General features: G+C 38.9%; 1 pseudogene; it reads right to left on the reverse strand.

Moving 5' to 3' along the window:
- Nucleotides 1-5,330: 5,330 nt before the first annotated feature.
- LOC105985213 lies at nucleotides 5,331-5,753 on the reverse strand (annotated as a pseudogene).
- Between the last annotated feature and the right edge of the window lie 767 nt (nucleotides 5,754-6,520).

The raw sequence follows: 6,520 nt of genomic DNA on the forward strand, positions 1-6,520 counted from the left end.
TCAGGATCTCCAAGTACCCATGAAAACAGTCAGGAAAGGCTAAGATCTAGTGGATTGTATCTATTGCCATAAATTCTTTCATTTTATTAAGATATTGTTGGCAAATAATTGTATATATTTAGAATGTAACATAAAATTCTTTTTTTTTTTTTTTTTTGGCCAATCCTGGGGATTGAGCTCAGGGCCTGAGCATTGTCCCTGAGCTTCTTTTGTTCAAGGCTAGTACTCTATCACTTGAGCCACAGCACCATTTCTGGCTTTTTCTGTTTATGTGGTACTAAGGAATGAACCCAGGGCTTCATGCATGCTGGGTGAGCACTCTACCACTAAGCTATATTCCCAGCCTGTGACATGAAATTTTTACAGAGTTAAATTAGCACATAATAAAAATGATAAAACCACTATCTCTGATTCATAAACTTTTCTTTATATAGACACTTGAAAAGATTTAGAATACACCTGGGATTCATACTTAATAGATCTGAGAAAAAGGCTAAACACACTCTTATCTCCAATAAACCACCAGTAAACTGGAAGTGTCACTGTGGCTCAAGTGGTAGAGTGTGATGGACCAGCTCAGCCGGAGCACTGGAACTGACGGGACAGGGATCTCGGGATAGGTGGGCAAGGAGTTGGCGAAGTGACAAAAGACACAGACTCAAAAGAGTTGCATCTGAGTGTATCTTTATTGAGGAGAATTAACATTTTTATACAGTGTGTGATTGTGACATAGATTCTTTGTTTATTTAAGCACGTAATCAATTTTTTTTAAAGGCAAAGCATTGATAAATTACAGGAAAATTGATGACTATTCCACCAACTGTTTAAGCTAAGTGGTGCGAAACAAGTCTAGCATATTGTTTAATAGAATGCATCATCTATTCAGCCTTTTTATGTTTAATAATTAAACCTAAGACAGGGCTGTACTTATATTGTACTCTTTTAATTTTTTTTATATATTTTAAGTCCCTCTGAAACCATCCTAAAAACCATTCTCATGTTAAGTCAGGCATTCTTTATTTCCTATGAAATAGGAAATAAACTTCTAATTGTGGTTTTAAACTATCTTATTGTTGTTTAAATAATAAACACCATAATAATCTAGATCTACCTAATCTTTGTACAAAATCTAATGAGTTTCAAAATACTCTTTTTCCTTTTACATTTATCCAACTATTTTCATCTTTATAAGCTCCTGTATAAGGAAATGGTTCATCGGTTGGTTCAGGAAATATGATGTTACTAACTTTATATTTTGTGTGAAACCACCATCTATTCCCTATAACGTAAGTTGGACTAAATCATAACTGTTGGGAGAATCTTTTTCTTTTTCTTTTATAATCAGAAGTCCCTTTTTTTTTTTTAGAACTCTCTGAACTACTGGGATAACACTTTCTAACAGTTTAATTCATTGATTTTGTCTGTTGGATATATCTGGAAATTTTAAGTCTCTATATTTACTATGCGTGAGCCGCAAAACCGCTTGTGAAGTTGTAGGAGTTTCTGGAGGCAGCGTCACATCAGATGATAGATTGATTGGGGCATTGCCCACATTTAATCTTTGGTCTTAGTCTTTATTACTTAGAGAAGCCGTCTCTATTGGACTGGAAAGATACAACATGCTCTGGTCGCGGATCAATACAAAAATAGCCAAAACGAGAATAAAGGCAACGAATGTGCAGCCAAGAAGAATATAGTAAGAATAAAAGTAGAGGCTATAAAGGTGCAGCCAAGTGTATGGGAAGCCTTGAACCAACACCCCCTTCCTGCAGGCATGCTTCCTTGAAGCTCTTTGTCTAATGTGATCTCATTCATGCAGACTCCACAGGAGGTGGCGTGGCAGTAGAGGGCTAGCCTTAAGCTAAAGAGCTGAGGGACAGCACCCAGGCCCAGAGTTCAAGCCCCATGATTGACAATAAATAAATAAATAAATAAAATAAAATGTGTTTTTAAATTTAATGTCCAGTTATTCCACTAGACTTTGATCTACTACCAGATGCCTACACAAGACTATCCATGGTGTGTGTGTGTGTGTGTGTGTGTGTGTGTGTGAGAGAGAGAGAGAGAGAGAGAAGAGATAAGGGAACCATTTAAAAAGACTCTATGGATACCAGGTAAACTGTAACTATTTTGTTTTTGCCAGTCCTGGGGCTTGAACTCAGGGCCTGGGCACCACTATCCCTGAGCTTCTTTTGTTCAAGGCTAGCACTCTACTACTTGAGCCACAGCACCACTTCCAGCTTTTTCTGTTTATGTAGTACAGAGGAATCGAACCCAGGGCTTCATGCATGCTAGGCAAGCACTCTACTGCTAAGCCACATTCCCAGCCTATAACTATTTTTTAAGACGTCTCTGCAGTCATCAACCATGATCCTGTGACTCTTGCAAAACATGATATATAGAAATCCACATTTGTAGACACCAGCCTAGAAAGATGAAGGCCCAGAGTTCAAATCCCAGTAGTGCTGATGTGAAATTTTTTGTTAATAATGAGGCTATGAATGTAAGTTTAGTATTTTACCATTTTTGATTTGAATTCTGTAAATGGGCAAGAAAATTCCTTCCTGGGTGTGTTAAATGAAAAAAATTCCATTCTTCTGTGGATATTTGCACAAGGTCCCTAACACACAGCAAGCTGTTAATGAGCTACCACAGTGGATGTCACATTTGTCCAGAAGCTATGTGACACAGGTCCTTGTTTTGTTTCTGATACTGCCCAGTAAGTGTGAGAGTTCATTATAAGTGATCCATTCTCAGGATATCAACTCTAGAGGTCTTCAGGCTTTAATTTAATTTACACCTGTGTTTTAAGAATTTTTTGTTGCTGTAAATTCACATTTTCTTTTCTTTTCTTTCTTTCTTTCTTTCTTTCTTTCTTTCTTTCTTTCTTTCTTTCTTTCTTTCTTTCTTTCTTTCTTTCTTTCATCTTTCTTTCTTTCTTTCTGTCTGTCATGGGGCTTGAACTCTGAGCCTGGGTGCTGTCCCTCAGTTCTTCAGCTCTACCACTTGAGCCACAGTGCCACTTCTAGTTTTCTGGTGGCTTATTGGAGATAAAAGTCTCGCAGACTTTCCTGCCCAGGCTGGCTTTGAACTGTGATCCTCAGATCTCAGCCTCCTGAGTAGCTAGGATTACAGGCATGAGTCACTGGCACCTGGCTAAACTCATGTTCTAAATAGGGGATATACTGGGACACAATATCAGTCTTTTGTTTCCCTTAAAGGATTAATTTAACTAGAAAAACTTAGTGAGGGGTTACAATGAAGTAACTGATGGAATGCCCAGGGATTCATTCATTCCTTTAGTATTTCACTGCTTAGTCAGTTCCAAGCCCTGAGGCTATGGAGAAGAATGAGATGTCCTGTATTGTTGAAGGAGTTTCTACTTTGGTAGAAAGAAAGATAGTAAAGTGTTTAAAAAGTACATCCAGGTACCCCAGGTGCTCAGAATTGGCTTCTACAAGTCCATTTTGGTTGGAAAATTTAAAAAAAAAATTATGGAGGAACAGGCAGAGAAAAACTGAACAAAATATATATGGTTAAAAAATAAACCAAAATGGGCTGGGAATGTGGCTCAGTGGTACCGTGTTTGCCTAGCATGCATGAAGCCCCAGGTTTGATTCTTCTATACCACATAAACAGAAAAAGCCAAAAGTGGCACTTTAACTCAAGTGCTAGCCTTGGGCAAAAGAAGAGCTCAGGGCAGTGTCCAGGCCCTGAGTTCAAGCCTCATGACTGGCAAAAAAAAAAAAAAAAAACCAAGATTTATTACTATTCCAAAGATACTCACTTTATAGAAGAAAAAAGTATCATTTCCATACTTCTTTTTGTTTTTTAAGAAAAGTTTTAGGGTCTAGGAAGGTAGCTCAGCGGTAGAGTGCATGCCTTGTAAGCATGAGGTCCTGGGTTCGATTCCTTAGCACCACATAAACAGAAAAAGCCGGAAGTGGCACTGTGGCTCCAGTGGTAGAGCACTAGCCTTGAGCTGAAGAGCTGAGGGACAGCGCCCAGGCCCAGAGTTCAGGCCCCATGACCGGCAAAAAAAAAAAAGAAAAAAAGAAAAGTTTTACTAATGAGTTAATATTTCAGCAAAGTTAAAGTTATTGCAACATGTTTAAAAGGCAGACACACTATTACAGGCTATAAAGTAATGAATATGTTTTATACAATTAAATATTACACAGAGAGATGGGACATATTAACTACCAGACAGAAATTAAATTTGTAAGACTAAATCCAGTATTAGTACCTACAATATCTCTGCTTCATTATCTAATACATTCCTTAACTTTCTCCCAAATATAGTGCTGCCAAATCCTGAAAAAAATGGAGAACATAAGAAACTCCAGTACTAAGAATGTACAGATGAAAGAACTAGAAATCTCAGCTGAAGACTTGAGAGTTTCACATGGGTCACTTGGCTCACTTTACTTGAACCAAACCTAAAGTTTCTGTGTGCTGAATACTGTATATGAGGAGAATATGGATCAGAAAGTTTGTCAGTAGGATTAAAAATTAGCAGTATACAGTACTATTTCTATCAAACTTTTTCTCATAAGTTGTATTTATAACAAAACGATAATTAAAGTATTTATTACACTGTATATTACACAGTCAGGAACAGAGCAGGGACATTTATGTGTTTGACAATTTAACACCCACTTCATTGTGCTTATTTGTGTAAATGAACAAGCAACACAAACCATATCTTCCCACATCCAAAGGTAATACAAATCAACCTAAGTCTCCCAAGAAAAGAATGAACATTGCATTAATACTGATTTAATTAGCAATAATTGCTGTAATAAAACAAACATTATATATAAATCTTAAGATTTGAATCATGACAGAAATGATAATTCTCTGAAATCTGGGAGATGCATTGGCAAAACCACACACATAATACTCCCCTCACCTAGAGAAAAGCTTTTTATTAATCTGAATTTTGGCTAACATATGACTTCTTGAAGTTTAAAGCTACCAGGGAAACTGGCTCAAGGAATGAAGAGAACCAATGGCAATTTCTTACCTGGTAGCAGGTAAGAAATTTTGTATTAGGCCCTCTAACTGCATACTTTATTAGATGACTGAATTTAAAAAGGTGAAGTGCTTCATTGTATTTTCTCAGAAGCTAATCAAAAGATGACAGAGTCCTACACAATTTGGAGACAGAGTGGATGCTGAGTGACTAGAAGTCACATTAGGTGTGGAAGTTTAGAAAGTCCTTGGCATAAATGGCACCATGGCTCTGCAGCAGATACAAAGGAATGATCCTCTGGAGAGGAGCAAGGGACACTGTGATCGGCCCATGGACAGGGTTCCAAGTGGAGGTGCGATCTTTAATTCTATGGCTTATCCTCCACTGCTCAAACCTCTGTCTTCAGAAATGGTAATTTCAATAACTCGAAGTCCTCTCTCAATGGGGTCTGTCAGGAGGAGGCCTTGGGGAGCATATATCTTCTCATTCTGTTCTTGAATGTATTTGGAGATTTTCTGCAGAACCTTCTCATGATGGGTTTCCATGCACAAGACAATGGCATATGCTATTAAACAAGCTAAACAGCCTTCAAGATATGACTGGCCCCCAAGCTTCTCTGCTTCTGCATAAAGATGATTTAGAGTTTGAAGTGTTTCTTCAAACTGCTATCAATCCTGTTCTCCAACTCTGCGGGGAACTTGGACTACAGTGTGTGCCACTGCTGTAGTCTTGCAGAATGAATACCTTCCCGGACCCCTGGCGCCTGCTGTGGCCTCATGGCCAGGACAGGACAATTTCTAGACCAGTGTATGCTCTTTTTAGTAAACAATGGTCTTCAGTTCTTTCATCTACCTGAAAGTGCCCTGATCACACTCTCTCTCCTCTGTCTGTCTGTCTGTCGGTCTCTCCAGATGTTGCCCAAAGTTCTGCATTCTTTTTCTTCACCATGATGTTCCTGTGACTCCTTTTGGGCATTCTTCTCAGGAAGAATGAAGGCTGGCAGCTAGGACAGTAAGGACAGTGTGTCTGCTTCTACTTCTACCACAGCAGAATTTCTCACAAGGGTTTTGAGGTGGAAAGACATTCATCATATTGAATTTTAATAGAATACTGGGTAGCCCTTGACTATCCCGGAGTATCATGGCTGTATTGGGGTAGGGAAGAGTGTTCCACCAGAAACCTCTGGAAGGCTTGACCCCTCCCTCAGCCTTGCTGCTGGCTCACTGCAGAATCTTGGCTTTGAAGAGTCCCAGGGGGCCCGGGGTTTGTAGATGCAGGCCTTCATGTTTGGCCATGAGGGAGTGAGTCACCAGAAACAATTCTAAACAAATTTTCATTTATTGTTATAATTACTTGTGAAGTGAAAACAATAAGCCAAGTGAAAGGGTCAAAAGTGGAAGGAGGAAGGGAGGAGAGGATAGAAGGTACGCCCACCAGGCAGTGTTTAGGCCACTTGACAAAAAATATTGAGAAGGGTACTGCTGGCTCATGCCTATAATCTTAGCTACTCAGGAGGCTGAGATATGAGTATCATGGTTCAAAGCC

Source organism: Dipodomys ordii, unplaced genomic scaffold, assembly GCF_000151885.1.
Source record: "Dipodomys ordii isolate 6190 unplaced genomic scaffold, Dord_2.0 Scaffold27, whole genome shotgun sequence".
Classification (NCBI taxonomy): domain Eukaryota; kingdom Metazoa; phylum Chordata; class Mammalia; order Rodentia; family Heteromyidae; genus Dipodomys; species Dipodomys ordii.